Source organism: Rattus rattus, chromosome 6 (assembly GCF_011064425.1).
Source record: "Rattus rattus isolate New Zealand chromosome 6, Rrattus_CSIRO_v1, whole genome shotgun sequence".
In the NCBI taxonomy this organism is placed as follows: Eukaryota; Metazoa; Chordata; class Mammalia; order Rodentia; family Muridae; genus Rattus; species Rattus rattus.
The window spans coordinates 151,915,627-151,931,589 of NC_046159.1; positions in this window are offsets into that span (position 1 = coordinate 151,915,627).

Here is a 15,963-nt window from a genome sequence, read left to right on the forward strand (position 1 = left end):
CTATGAGAATTCTTTATTGTAGATTCTTAGGAATGTGAACATATTTTAATTCATTGAAGATTATAAACTTTCCACTTAGCAGATAATTGCCTTTTGTATCTATGTGCTCATATTTAATGGATCTTAGAAAAATAGGATAGTTTTTCTTAATAACTTCAGTTTCCAAAGGTTCTTGTTATAGCCAAACATCTCTTATATGATACTTTATCAGTAATTAGGAAAAGGGAACTTTTATGCAGATGATGGATGCCCCACAGTTCCCTGCTGTTGCTGTGAGAAAGAGGATAGAATTGTGCACCTGCCTCTATAAATGTGCCAGGAGCTTTAAGTAAGGACTCTTCTCTCCCCATGAGACTGAAGAGGTAATCTCAGAGCTTACAGTGTCTGGAGCTTGTATGTGATCTCTTCATTGGGACAGACCTTACTTCCACATTAACAAAAGGATCGGCACCCACCCAACATTCTGAAGGTCCCAGGCAGAGCTCTCACCCACCCTCCTCCTTGTTAGCCTCTTCATCTCCAGGCTCAGCATCTCCAGCCTGCTCAGCCTTGACAAGTCCAGGGCTAATTTCTTTATCCTTGTTTTCTTTAGCAACTAATAGTTCAAGATGCTACTTCCCAGCATGGCCTTTCCACTACTCTAACACCAAGGCTGTTGTATGTCTGGCTGTCCAAAGCTCATCTATCTCATTACTTCCCTTTTAATCAATTCTTGGAAACTTATGCTTTAGCCTTGAAATTTTTCATTCTTTTATAGACATTTATTTTGCCCCATTGCTATCACTAAACACTGGTTATTTCTTCAGAACTCTCAGATGATGCCAATTTCCTCTTCTTCATGGCTGTATAACTATACTGGGAAATAATCCTGCTTCCCATTGCTAATATTTCCCTCTTCCTTCCTCCCACAGTACACCAGCCCATGCTTAGACTCACCAGAATCTGCTACCTACTATCTCTCCTATTTGACATTAATTTTGGATCCCACTCATAATTTAATGGCATTACTTCAGATCCATTAAACTGACTCTCTGTAGATAGTTATGTGCAGTATTATGTAGGAAACTACACATGTGAGTGGTAGTGAAGAAGGCACAGTCTGAGGAGAAATCACTGTCTGATCCAGTTGCAAAGAGGCCTCAGTTAGCTTATGGGAAGGCTGAAGATGACATGTTCCTTCAGTGTGGTCCCCTAGAGACACAAGGGAAACTGGCTGAATCAACTCACCTTTCTGAGGTATTGTGCTTTGTGATGTTTTCCAGTGCACTTAATATTTCCTATTGAACAAGTCTGATTAGTTTTTTATTGGCACTCTAGACTAATGTAATAGTGTATGGAATAATGTCCAGATAGTCCATTTCCTTCAAAACAGGATGGAAGAGAGTTAATAACATTCTTGATCAGGACACCAATGTGTACTATTGTCTAACCAACATTAACATAGATAAATCCTGATCTTCCTTTACCAAGAGGGATGAAACAAGAGAATTCACCAGACCAATGACTATAAACATAAGCCACATTAGTATTTTCTGAGCAGCATACTACACTTGGCATTGTACCTCCTACTTGGTTGAATTCTGGTAGCCCATTTTATTCACTGGGATATATCTAAGTTTTAGAGACCAGACTAATGAATAGTATGTGAATATGGAGGGCTGTGTTCCTATATATTTAGGGGCACTACTAATCTCTGTCATTGTCTCTTGGCTGTGGTAAAAATTGTCCTTGGTTAGAGAAGGTAACAGACTTAGTCTTATTTTCATTTTCTAATGTACCTTCCACCAAAACCACATCACCATTTGTATGTGTGCATGTGAATGTGTGTGTGTGGGGGGGGTAAGACCTGACTACCAATACCTATGTCCAGAGAAGCAAGCATCGTGTTATAATAGCAGGAGTCTCAGATATAACTCCACGACAGAACATCTGCATGGCATGTGTTGGTGATGCTAAAACTACATCCAGCAAGTGTCAGCATATTTGGGGATTTGGAGGGATAGCTAGACTAAAAGCAAACAAATAAAACAAACAAACAACTTGTAAAGAAGTTAAAGAAAACAGAGAGGAATTGATCTAACACACAGTAGGTAATCTTTTGAGAATTGTTGAGCAGAACAGTGACTTAGTAAAAGCAGGACATCATAATAGAAATATTCCGAATGAATAGAACATACCAAAGACCTGGCCTGGGATTCTGGAAAATAGCACAGGCATGAATTAATAGGATTGTGAACCAAGATGGCACTGTGGCAATTGGAATGGTGAAATACGAAGACACATTTTAAAAAAAATGGAAACATCTTGATAATGTTAGAATATGGAATCTTGGAAGGAGAAAGGTATCTATCAGAGCTGATGGGAAAAAGTTATTCTCTTTCAGCAGCTCAGGAATGGAAGTGGGTGGGGAGAAGAACCAGGAAACATTTAGAATACAGAACAGTGAATTTGGTTTGGCCACATCAAATGTGAGTTGATAATAGACCGGCACATTGGAATTGTCCCCTACCACACATAAATGTGAAATTATAGACTCAGATGAGCATTAAACAAAACTATAAAGCTTTAAACCTGGAGAAGATCCCCTTTAAGGGACCGATTAGAACCTATTCAGGTGCTTCAATAAAGGATGACAGTGGTGATTTTCAAGAACGTGTGGAGTGTTTGCGAAGTTCATGCTTGAATAATATTTGGAGATGTTAGTGCTTACCTTTCCCACAGCATTTTCCTGTCCATTTCTTTCTATTAACTCAGCATTGATTCTGTGCTTCATTGCCCGTGAGAGACTGGAGAAGGCAAGGAAAAAGCCCAGGAGCTCTCTTTAGGATCTAGTACCACTGAATTCGCATGGCCACTGGTAGAGGTGTAAGGAAAAGACAACAGACTAGAAGGAGAGAGGTCCCCTTCAGAGAAAATAGAGCCCAGAGATTCTGGAACAGAAAGAATTTGTCCTTTATTTCCTCAGAGAAGAGACTGCTAAGCCTTAAAGAAAACATATGTCCTAAACCGTGATGATCCACCACATCTGATGAGCTGATTTGTTTCAGATTCAGGGAATCTGTACATATATCAATATCCAAGTTTTTCTCTGTGGCAGCTTGAATGAAAATGGTTCCTGAAGGCTACACTTGTGTATTTGCATACATGGTAGGATTGTTTGGAGTGGATTGGGAGTGGACAACGTTGGAGGACATGTGTTCCTGGAGATGGGCTTTGAGATCTCAAAAGACTCATGCATTTCCCAATGGGCACTCTGCCTTTTGCCTTGGGTTTGAGATGTGAGCTCTCAGGTATTTGTTTGTTTGTTTGTTTGTTTGTTTGTTTGTTTGTTTGTTTGTTGCCATGCTCAGCCATCATAGACCCTAACTTAAATTCAATTAGGTGTTTTAACTTTATTTTGTAAGTGTCTCTGGTCACAGTGTTTTATCATAGCCACAGAAAAGTACACAATACAACCTTCAAATATCTTGGGGTTGAATCATCTGGGTTGCCCACAGAAATCCAAGTGTCTCCAACAGCTTCTCTAGGTGATTTATATGGTAGCTACATTCACTTGCTTAGGGCAGGGTTTCTCAACCTTATCAATATTAATATTTGAGTGAGTAATTGGTTTTTGGCATCAGGGACTGGAAATAGGGAAAATACTTTTTTGAATTAATATTCCAGGAGAATTCTTGGCCTCTAACCACCAGATTCCAGAAACTTCTTCCCACTTTTAGTTGCAGCAATAAAAAATGCCAAACATGCCTCAGGGTTTGAGGGGGAGGAGTACACAAAATTCTTCCAATTATAAACAAGTGTTCTACATAAACCACTGGGCCTACTTTTCCTGGCTTTAGTTATGTAGAACAAAGAAGCAGCTGAGAGTGTTTGAAACTTGAGGAGACAGTGGCTGAACCAAAGAAAATGTCTGAATACAATGAATTACATAAACCAATGGCTGATGATCAATGAACCATTCTTTCTATTTCTCAAACGCGGGGTCATGTACTATGACAGCATCTGAGGTCTCAGTACCCTTTAAAGGTGAAGGTGGTTGATAGTGTTGGGGGAGGGTCTGTGCTGTTGGAATTTATTGCAAGCATAATGGTATAAGGCTTAGGACTTGAAATACTAGCAGAAGTAGGAGACTGACATTTCTTGCACAACTGAGTTTGTGGCCTGATTTTTATGCCTTATACTAGTTCAGGTCGTTTTACCTTATGTTATCGGAATTTTATTACCCTATGTTATCCTACAGTGCACTCCAAGCATGTCTGTGTTAATTAGGTAGTAGATTAGATGACCAAAATGTCCTCGCTAAAAGGGAAACAGAGTAAAAATTCTATAAGTGACATCTCAATTTTGATTCTAGACATTTGAAATGACATTGTAAAATAAGTTTAGGAGGAGGGGTGATTCTTTATAATCTTCTTCAGTAGCTACAGAGCCTCGTTTTGTCTTTCTGGGGCTAGTTAAACTCTCCTAACGCCTAGAAAGGCAGTAATTTCAGGTGGAGAGCTTTAAGTTCAAGTAGACGACTGAATGAAAGCTGCAATTTTTGTATGAATATACAGCTCTTTCATACAAGGTTCATAACTCCAAAATAAATGTCCAACTCAAAAGAAAACATCTCTTCCTTTTCTTTTTTTTGGACTTATTTATTTATTTTATATAACTACACAGACACACCAGAAGAGGGCATCAGATCTCATTAATGATGGTTGTGAGCCACCATGTGGTTGCTGGGATTTGAACTCAGGACCTCGAGGAAGAGCAGTCAGTGCTCTTAACCACTGAGCCATCTCTCCAGCCCTCATCTTTGGTTTTTGTAAGTGGATTTGTTATCCCAATTGCCCTGAGAACCAAGGTATCCTTAATACAATCCAGCGAATGCATATGCCTTTCTTTGATAAGTGGTGAGAACTATACTTGTCTGTGGGTACAAGAACACAAACTCAGGATATAATTAGAGATTATACTGATTTAGTAAAATGGTGGTTCTAGGTTCTTCTCTAAGAGTCCTGACTTCACTAGTTCTGGGTAGTTGGCTGCCACGAGTTTCCAGTACAAGATGGAGACCTTTACAGAGATCTGCTAACAATCAAAATGATGAATTGTAGAGCCCAGTCCCAATGGCTACATCTGCCAAACAAATCCCACACTGCACACGATCTGAACAATGACAGCAGTAGGCATGCCAAGTGGACGGGCAAGCCCCGCAGCCTCAGCCCTGTGCAAAGAACTACCAGCAACCTAGGACTGGTGAAAGTGGGAGCAATAGTCTTTCCCAGGGAAGAGACACCAGCCGGTTTTCCAATACAAACGGTCAGTGCTGAAAACACATACAAGTAACATATAGACTGTGCAAGGAAATATGTATGTATGAACATATATGCATGCAACAAGAATTAATTAAAAAAGAGGCCAAGAATTTGAAAGGGAGTAAGGAAGAATATGTAGGAGTTTTTGAAGGGAGCAAAGAGAAGAAAGGATGATATAATTATATTATAATCTCAAAAAAAACTAAAAGCTCTATGATTTAATAATGGAAATAGTATCCAAGCTAAATGGCCCTGTTCAACACTGAACACCTAGCATCAAGATTGGAGTTCACATCAAATGATAAATAAAACTGGTAGCTTTCATATTCAGTAGGATTCAAAAGTCTAAGTATAGAATTCAAAAATATTTTTTTCTATTTACTCCTAGTGATTTAAAAGAGGGCAAGACAAGATGTAATATGTATAAAATACTATTAAATAAGAGCCTATTTAAGGTAGATGTCTTCATTCAAACATACACTGCACAACAGGGACAAGAACCAGCCCATACACTTCAATGAGACGAAAACACCTACATTTCCTAGGCCTATGAGGGGTGAAGGTGTTTACTACCCAAGCCTGTTAGCTCGAGCTCAATCTTTGTGTCTTAGTAGAGCTTCTCCTGTTGAGATGAAATACCATGACCAAAAGCAACTTGGGTAGAAAAGGGTTTATTTGGCTTACATATCTTGAATCACAGTGTAATCCAAGGCATGAATTCAAACCAGCAAGGAGCCTGGAGGCTGGAACTGATGTAGAGGTCACTGGGGAATACTGCATACTGGCTTGTTTCTCATGGCTTGCTTAGACCACTTTCTTATAAAGCACCAGTCCAAGGATGGATGCATAAGCCATAATAGGTGGCGGCTTCCCACATCAGTAACTAATTAAGCAAGTGCCCCAGAGGCTTGTCTCCAGCCCAAGCCTATGGAAGTATTTTCTCAGTTAAAGTTCTCCCCCTCAGATGACGACGGTTTGTGTCAACTTGACATGAAACTAGACAACACACCCTGCAATTGACTCTGCAGTGCTGTCCTCTGTCCTCCAGTGGAGAACCATGGCTCACATTCCCCTTTCGCCACATCATGGGCATACACATAACAACGAGCAAGCAAGCAAGCAAGCAAGCAAGCAAGCAAGCAAACAAGAACTCATGGATTTCCTGTTCAGGAGGTAAATAGAAAAAAAAAACCTTTCCCCATCTCCATAGTCAAAGTTCATATACAAAAGAATTAGTGTATAAACTAGTGATCAAGAAAAGTTACTTTAAAAATCATCTGTACCTGTTTGCTTCTATGTAATATGTTTTCTTACAAGATGTGGAAAGGGCCATGGGGAAGGCTTGGCTTATCCCCCTTCAGGGTATAACACCCCAAAAGAGAATGATGATGGGGAGTTAAAAGCATTGTAAAAGGAGTGGTACCAATAATGCAGAGAATTCATCTGGTCAGGGACACATGTTCTCATTCCAAGCATAGGATGGTTTCTGTGATGGTCTCCTGCAGCCATGACATCATGGAACAGTTCTTAAGCTGTGGTGGCTGAACCCTTTCAGGGACTTACTGCTTTTGAAGTGAACTCTCCGGATCACAGACTGGATGGCTTCATGGTTTCTAAAGCCTAATTAGCTGTGCTGCACTAGAGATTAAAGGTGTAGAAAGCTGTAAGCTATGCCAATTGGTATGGTGCTGGGGCCAAAGCAGAGTGAATCTAGAGGTGGGCACTGCAGGTAGCTTTCTAGGCTGAAGTTATTTTGGAATCAGAATGGAAAAGGTCATATAAAAAGGTCCCTGAATGCAGCAGCACCTGCTGGAGAACTGATCCGGCATGGAGGACAGCATAATGGGTCAGCTGATCAGGCATGGGAGGTAACAGCCTACTGGTCAGCTGATCTGGCATGGGATGTGACAGCCTCACTGGTCAGCTGATCTGGTCTGGGAGGTGATAACCTCACCGGTCAGGCTTCCACATGCTTTCAGTTAACCTTGTCTTCTGCAGTCCTAACTGGATCATTTTTGGACATCCTGGAAGTACAATAAAATCTGCTTGGTCCATTAAGTATTTAAGGAGGTTTTCCTTTCCAAGGACATTTGCATTTTATAGTAGATTCTTTGTACCGCGAGGCCCTCATTCAGACTTGCTATCTTCCGACTTGAAAGAAAACAAAACCAAAACTCCTAAAACTCTATGTTTAAAACACTGAAATACTGACAAAACTGTAGAGAACCATCCCTTGAAAGTCTGAGGAAAAGCCTGACCTTAGAGAAAAGAAAAGAACTGAGCACCAAGGCTGCCCTTGGGTTATCTGCCAATGTTAAGATAGATAGTAGGACTCTGGGGCTTTGTTCAGGAACTTCAGGGGTAGGAGGATAGAGATCAAGTTTTTTTTACCAGGAAAGTTTGCCAACCATTTGGTGAAGAAAAAAAATTAACCTGGCAAAAACTCATGTAGAAAATAGAAAAAGGGAACAAATTCAACTGCTTTAACCAGATAGCCCATCCCGATTCTGAAACTCAATAAGAATAACATGAGATGGGAAAACAGAGGCCAGTCTCATAGAGATATCTTTGTACCACCTGGGAATATGAGATTGAGTTAATATTAAAATTTAACCAAAATGTGACTCACAGCAATAAAAGACTAAAGTAGGAAAGTCATATAGGTAACTCAGAGATGAAGACAGTATAGCACATATATCCGTTAAACAAGATAATAAAATGAATTACTAGTCATCAATGATAGTGAGCCAGCAATATATAAATGTCACAGCATCAGTAGATTTTATAGACAGTGAAGGGGGCAGGGGAAGATGCAGAGGGAGAGCGAGTGGGAAGATGAATAGCAGGGTGGAGCAGAGGATGGACCATATGAACCATATGAACTTCAAAGCAACCAATGTGGTAAGATACGTACATGAGTGAAACAGTGGCACAGGTGTCATGGAGGTAACCAACTAATCTAATTGAATTTAAGACCCCTCTCCACAGGTAGAAAACTTATCTTATACTAAACATATGGTTCAGAACCCACAGCCTCAGGCCTGAATTTGCTATTATTATTATTTTGCTAAATGAATATAGGATTATATTGACCTCTAAATCTATATGTCCATGTAGTCATAGATCAATGCAGTTCTCAGATCTCATCAGAAAAGTTCCTTAGTGCAATGATTGGCACAAGAGATCAGAGAGCAGAGAACAAGTATATACTTGAGTAGTACCCGGTCATAAATGGGACATCCATATCCCTCTCCGCGAGGTCCAGTTGCATCCTGGAAAAGGAGGTGTAAAGATTGTAAGGTGGAGAAGACTGTGTGAAACAATGTCCTCTGGCCATGGGAGGACAAGTGTGGTTGCTTTCACAAACCTGCACAATATCAAGTCACTCAGTATTCCAGCAAGGACAGGGGTTCAGGAGCACTGCCCATAGCTGAGGAACCAGCAGTTGATAGCTACCGATGGAGAGAAAGAGTGTGTTTTTAAATCTGTGTCTCTGATAAGTGAACCATGCTCCAATGGATGACCCTAGTACAGATTGGACTCGATGGCTTGTAAGAGAGATGGAGAGATAGTGAAAGATCCGCGCTTTACGTTGGTGCAACCATTTCTTAAAAATGAAGTTGGCCTCTGCTTAGCCCCTAGACGTTAGACCATAAAGTACAGAAAGCACATTCCCACCCACTCTCCAAGAAGGTACCCAGACACAAGAACAGATGATATAGCTGTGGCCTTGTCTTGGGAACCCCAGGACAAAAAAATATTTGTCAAGTCAGACGTCCTTGGTACTGGAATGACTGTGCTGATATGGCTGCAGCCTTGTCCCAGGAACTCCAGGACGAGAAACATCTGCCTAGTCAGATATCCTTGCCACCGAAATAGCTGAGCTAATGAAGCTGTGTGACCTTGTAGAGACTATATAGACTGTGTGTTCCTGCTGATCCGGGCTCTTCACGTCCCTCCTTCGTGAGGATCGTGTGGAGCCCCAGTGCACTGGTATCCCGAGTAAACCTCTTATTTTTACATCAAGACTGAGTCCCGTGTGTTTGTGGGGTGGTGGGTGTCCTCAGGATTGGAGTGAGAGTCTCCTATATCTGAGGGTCTTTCAATATGAGTGATCATGAAGTTGGTGGAGGATGGAGTGGGTCTAGAAGGAATTAAAGGAAAGACTATGGATATTCAAAGGATAAGGAATATATATGTGTGTGTATATATATTCAAACAACAAAATAGTAAATTAAAAACAAATATGATACTGTACTAAAAAGCAACAATTGAAAGAGCACCTATACCATAGTTACCTTTGTATAAGTTTTTTTTAAAAATGGCAAAATATAATTGCATTGTTTAGGGATATATGTGTGGGGTTTTGAATAAGAATGGTTCCCAATGGCTCCCCAGTTGGTGGAACTGTTTGGGAAGGATTAGGAGGTGTGGACTTGTTGGAGTTGGTATGTCACTGGGATATAGGCGTTGAGGTTTTAAAAACCTCTTATCCACAATTAGCTCCTTCCTCCCCACCCCCGACCTTTTTCTCTACCCTCTCTCTTGTAGACCAGATGTAAGTTTCCACCTACTGCTACAGTACTGTGCTTGTTGGCCTGCCACCATACACCCTGCCATGATGATCATGACATTAACCCTCTGGAATCATAAACAAAAGACTTTCTATTATAATTGTCTTGGTCATGGCATCTCTTCACAGCAATGAAAAAGTATCTAAGATAACAGGATAGCTGGAAAGTTCTAAAGATAAGAAAGGATATCATAACTATAGAACTCTAAAGCTTTGTCAACTGTAGGAAGAATGAGGAACTGAGTTGTTCATATGACAGGTTTTGAGAGGACCACTGCTGTTTTCTTTCTTGATTTCTTGGTCATCCAAATGTTCAGTTAATAATTACTGTAATTGTTTAAATGTCATCTTTACTGTAAATGTCTAAATATGTATCTTATGTTGTGACAATTTTTTTATTAACTTGAGTATTTCTTATATACATTTGAGTGTTATTCCCTTTCCCAGTTTCGCAAAACATCCCCCCCCTCCCCCTTCTTTATGGGTGTTCCCCTCCCCATCCTCCCCCCATTGCCGCCCTCCCCCCAACAATCTAGTTCACTGGGGGTTCAGTCTTAGCAGGACCCAGGGCTTCCCCTTCCACTGGTGCTCTTACTAGGCTATTCATTGCTACCTATGAGGTCAGAGTCCAGGGTCAGTCCATGTATAGTCTTTAGGTAGTGGCTTAGTCCCTGGAAGCTCTGGTTGCTTGGCATTGTTGTACATATGGGGTCGAGAGCCCTTTCAAGCTCTTTCAGTCTTTTCTCTGATTCCTTCAATGGGGGTCCTATTCTCAGTTCAGTGGTTTGCTGCTGGCATTCGCCTCTGTGTTTGCTGTATTCTGGCTGTGTCTCTCAGGAGCGATCTACATCCGGCTCCTGTCGGCCTGCACTTCTTTGCTTCATCCATCTTGTCTAATTGGATGGCTGTATATGTATGGGCCACATGTGGGGCAGGCTCTGAATGGGTGTTCCTTCTGTGTCTGTTTTAATCTTTGCCTCTCTATTCCCTCAAAAGGGTATTCTTGTTCCCCTTTTAAAGAAGGAGTGAAGCATTCACATTTTGATCATCCATCTTGAGTTTCATTTGTTCTAGGCATCTAGGGTAATTCAAGCATTTGGGCTAATAGCCACTTATCAATGAGTGCATACCATGTGTGTTTTTCTGTGATTAGGTTACCTCACTCAGGATGATATTTTCCAGTTCCAACCATTTGCCTACGAATTTCATAAAGTCATTGTTTTTGATAGCTGAGTAATATTCCATTGTGTAGATGTACCTCATTTTCTGTATCCATTCCTCTGTTGAAGGGCATCTGGGTTCTTTCCAGCTTCTGGCTATTATAAATAAGGCTGTGATGAACATAGTGGAGCACGTGTCTTTTTTATATGTTGGGGCATCTTTTGGGTATATGCCCAAGAGAGGTATAGCTGGATCCTCAGGCAGTTCAATGTCCAATTTTCTGAGGAACCTCCAGACTGATTTCCAGAATGGTTGTACCAGTCTGCAATCCCACCAACAATGGAGGAGTGTTCCTCTTTCTCCACATCCTCGCCAGCATCTGCTGTCACCTGAGTTTTTGATCGTAGCCATTCTCACTGGTGTGAGGTGAAATCTCAGGGTTGTTTTGATTTGCATTTCCCTGATGACTAAAGATGTTGAACATTTCTTTAGGTGTTTCTCAGCCATTCGGCATTCCTCAGCTGTGAATTCTTTGTTTAGCTCTGAACCTCATTTTTAATAGGGTTATTTGTCTCCCTGCCATCTAACTTCATGAGTTCTTTCTATATTTTGGATATGAGCCCCCTATCAGTTGTAGGATTGGTAAAGACCTTTTCCCAATCTGTTGGTTGCCGTTTTGTCCTAACCACCATGTCCTTTGCCTTACAGAAGCTTTGCCGTTTCATGAAATTCCATTTGTCGATTCTTGATCTTAGAGCATAAGCCATTGGTGTTTTGTTCAGGAAATTTTTTCCAGCGCCCATGTGTTCCAGATGCTTCCCTAGTTTTTCTTCTATTAGTTTGAATGTATCTGGTTTGATGTGGAGGTCCTTGATCCACTTGGACTTAAGCTTTGTACAGGGTGATAAGCATGGATCGATCTGCATTCTTCTACATGTTGACCTCCACTTGAACCAGCACCATTTGCTGAAAATGCTATCTTTTTTCCATTTGATGGTTTTGTCTCCTTTGTCAAAAATCAAGTGCCCATAGGTGTGTGGGTTCATTTCTGGGTCTTCAATTCTGTTCCATTGTTCTATCTGTCTGTCTCTGTACCAATACCATGCAGTTTTTATCACTATTGCTCTGTAATACTGCTTGAGTTCAGGGATAGTGATTCTCCCTGAAGTCCTTTTATTGTTGAGGATAGTTTTAGCTATCCTGGGTTTTTTGTTATTCCAGATGAATTTGCAAATTGTTCTGTCTAACTCTTTGAAGAATTGGATTGGTATTTTGATGGGGATTGCAGTGAATCTGTAGATCGCTTTTGGTAAACTGGCCATTTTTACTATATTAATCCTGCCAATCCATGAGCATGGGAGATCTTTCCATCTTCTGAGGTCTTCTTCAATTTCTTTCTTCAGAGTCTTGAAGTTCTTATTGTACAAATCTTTTACTTGCTTGGTTAAAGTCACCAAGGTACTTTATATTATTTGGGTCTATTATGAAGGGTGTCGTTTCCCTAATTTCTTTTCGGCTTGTTTCTCTTTTGTGTAGAGGAAGGCTACTGATTTATTTGAGTTAATTTTATACCCAGCCACTTTGCTGAAGTTGTTTATCAGCTTTAGTAGTTCTCTGGTGGAACTTTTGGGATCACTTAAATATACTATCATATCATCTGCAAATAGTGACATTTTGACTTCTTCTTTTCCGATCTGTATCCCCTTAACCTCCTTTTGTTGTCTGATTGCTCTGGCTAGAACTTCAAGAACTATATTGAATAAGTAGGGAGAGAGTGGGCAGCCTTGTCTAGTCCCTGATTTTAGTGGGATTGCTTCAAGTTTCTCTCCATTTAGTTTAATGTTAGAAACTGGTTTGCTGTATATGGCTTTTACTATGTTTAGGTATGGGCCTTGAATTCCTATTCTTTCCAGGACTTTTTATCATGAAGGGGTGTTGAATTTTGTCAAATGCTTTCTCAGCATCTAATGAAATGATCATGTGGTTTTGTTCTTTCAGTTTGTTTATATAATGGATCACGTTGATGGTTTTCCAGATATTAAACCATCCCTGCATGCCTGGGATGAAGCCTACTTGATCATGGTGGATGATTGTTTTGATGTGCTCTTGGATTCGGTTTGCCAGAATTTTATTGAGTATTTTTGCGTCGATATTCATAAGGGAAATTGGTCTGAAGTTCTCTTTCTTTGTTGGGTCTTTGTGTGGTTTAGGTATAAGAGTAATTGTGGCTTCATAGAAGGAATTCGGTGGTGCTCCATCTGTTTCAATTTTGTGGAATAGTTTGGATAGTATTGGTATGAGGTCTTCTATGAAGGTCTGATAGAATTCTGCACTAAACCCGTCTGGACCTGGGCTCTTTTTGGTTGGGAGACCTTTAATGACTGCTTCTATTCCCTTAGGAGTTATGGGGTTGGTTAACTGGTTTATCTGTTCCTGATTTAACTTCGGTACCTGGTATCTGTCTAGGAAATTGTCCATTTCCTGTAGAATTTCAAGTTTTGTTGAATATAGGCTTTTATAGTAAGATCTGATGATTTTTTGAATTTCCTCTGAATCTGCAGTTATATCTCCCTTTTCATTTCTGATTTTATTAATTTGGACACACTCTCTGTGTCCTCTCGTTAGTCTGGCTAAGGGTTTATCTATCTTGTTGATTTTCTCAAAGAACCAAGTTTTGGTTCTGTTGATTCTTTCTATGGTTCTTTTTGTTTCTACTTGGTTGATTTCAGCTCTGAGTTTGATTATTTCCTGCCTTCTACTCCTCCTGGGTGTATTTGCTTCTTTTTGTTCTAGAGCTTTTAGGTGTGCTGTCAAGCTGCTGACTTATGCTCTTTCTTGTTTTCTTTCTGCAGGCACTCAGCGCTATGAGTTTTCCTCTTAGCACAGCTTTCATTGTGTCCCATAAGTTTGGGTATGTTGTACCTTCATTTTCATTAAATTCTAAAAAGTTTTTAATTTCTTTCTTTATTTCTTCCTTGATCAGGTTATCATTGAGTAGAGCATTGTTCAATTTCTTCCCTTATTGTTATTGAAGACCAGTTTTAGCCCATGGTGGTCTGATAGCAGGCATGGGATTATTTCTATCTTTCTGTACCTGTTGAGGCCCGTTTTTTGACCAATTATATGGTCAATTTTGGAGAAAGTACCATGAGGAGCTGAGAAGAAGGTATATCCTTTTGCTTTAGGATAGAATGTTCTATAATATCTGTTAAGTCCATTTGGCTCATGACTTCTCTTAGTCTGTCTACGTCTCTGTTTAATTTCTGTTTCCATGATCTGTCCATTGATGAGAGTGGGGTGTTGAAATCTCCTACTATTATTGTGTGAGGTCCAATGTGTGTTTTGAGGTTTAGTAAGGTTTCTTTTACGTATGTAGGTGCCCTTGTATTTGGGGCATAGATATTTAGGATTGAGAGTTCATCTTGGTGGATTTTTCCTTTGATGAATGTGAAGTGTCCTTCCTTATATTTTTGATGACTTTTAGTTGAAAATTGATTTTATTTGATATTAGAATGGCTACTCCAGCTTGCTTTTTCCGACCATTTGCTTGGAAAGTTGTTTTCCAGCCTTTCACTCTGAGGTAGTGTCTGTCTTTGTCTCTGAGGTGTGTTTCCTGTAGGCAGCAGAATGCAGGGTCCTCGTTGCATATCCAGTTTGTTAATCTATGTCTTTTTATTGGGGAGTTGAGGCCATTGATGTTGAGAGATATTAAGGAATAGTGATTATTGCTTCCTGTTATATTCATATTTGGATATGAGGTTATGTTTGTGTGCTTTTCTTCTCTTTGTTTTGTTGCCAAGATGATTAGTTTCTTGCTTCTTCTAGAGTATAGCTTGCCTCCTTATGTTGGGTTTTACCATTTATTATCCTTCGTAGTGCTGCATTTGTAGAAAGATATTGTGTAAATTTGGTTTTGTCATGGAATATCTTGGTTTCTCCATCTATGTTAATTGAGAGTTTTGCAGGATACAGTAACCTGGGCTGGCATTTGTGTTCTCTTAGGGTCTGTATGACATCTGTCCAGGATCTTCTGGCTTTCATAGTTTCTGGCGAAAAGTCTTGTGTGATTCTGATAGGTCTGCCTTTATATGTTACTTGACCTTTTTCCCTTACTGCTTTTAATATTCTTTCTTTATTTTGTGCGTTTGGTGTTTTGACTATTATGTGACGGGAGGTGTTTCTTTTCTGGTCCAATCTATTTGGAGTTCTGTAGGCTTCTTGTATGCCTATGGGTATCTCTTTTTTTAGGTTAGGGAAGTTTTCTTCTATGATTTTGTTGAAGATATTTACTGGTCCTTTGAGCTGGGAGTCTTCACTCTCTTCTATACCTATTATCCTTAGGTTTGATCTTCTCATTGAGTCCTGGATTTCCTGTATGTTTTGGACCAGTAGCTTTTTCCGCTTTACATTATCTTTGACAGTTGAGTCAATGATTTCTATGGAATCTTCTTCTCCTGAGATTCTCTCTTCCTCTCTTGTATTCTGTTGGTGAAGCTCGTATCTACAGCTCCTTGTCTCTTCTTTTGGTTTTCTATATCCAGGGTTGTTTCCATGTGTTCTTTCTTGATTGCTTCTATTTCCATTTTTAATTCCTTCAACTGTTTGATTGTGTTTTCCTGGAATTCTTTCAGGGATTTTTGCGATTCCTCTCTGTAGGCTTCTACTTGTTCTCTAAGGGAGTTCTTCACGTCTTTCTTGAAGTCCTCCAGCATCATGATCAAGTATGATTTTGAAACTAGATCTTGCTTTACTGGTGTGTTTGGATATTCCGTGTTTTGCTTTGGTGGGAGAATTGGGCTCGATGGTGCCATGTAGTCTTGGTTTCTGTTGCTTGGGTTCCCTGCGCTTGCCTCTCGCCATCAGATTATCTCTAGTGTTACTTTGTTCTGCTATTTCTGACAGTGGCTAGACTGTCCTATAAGCCTG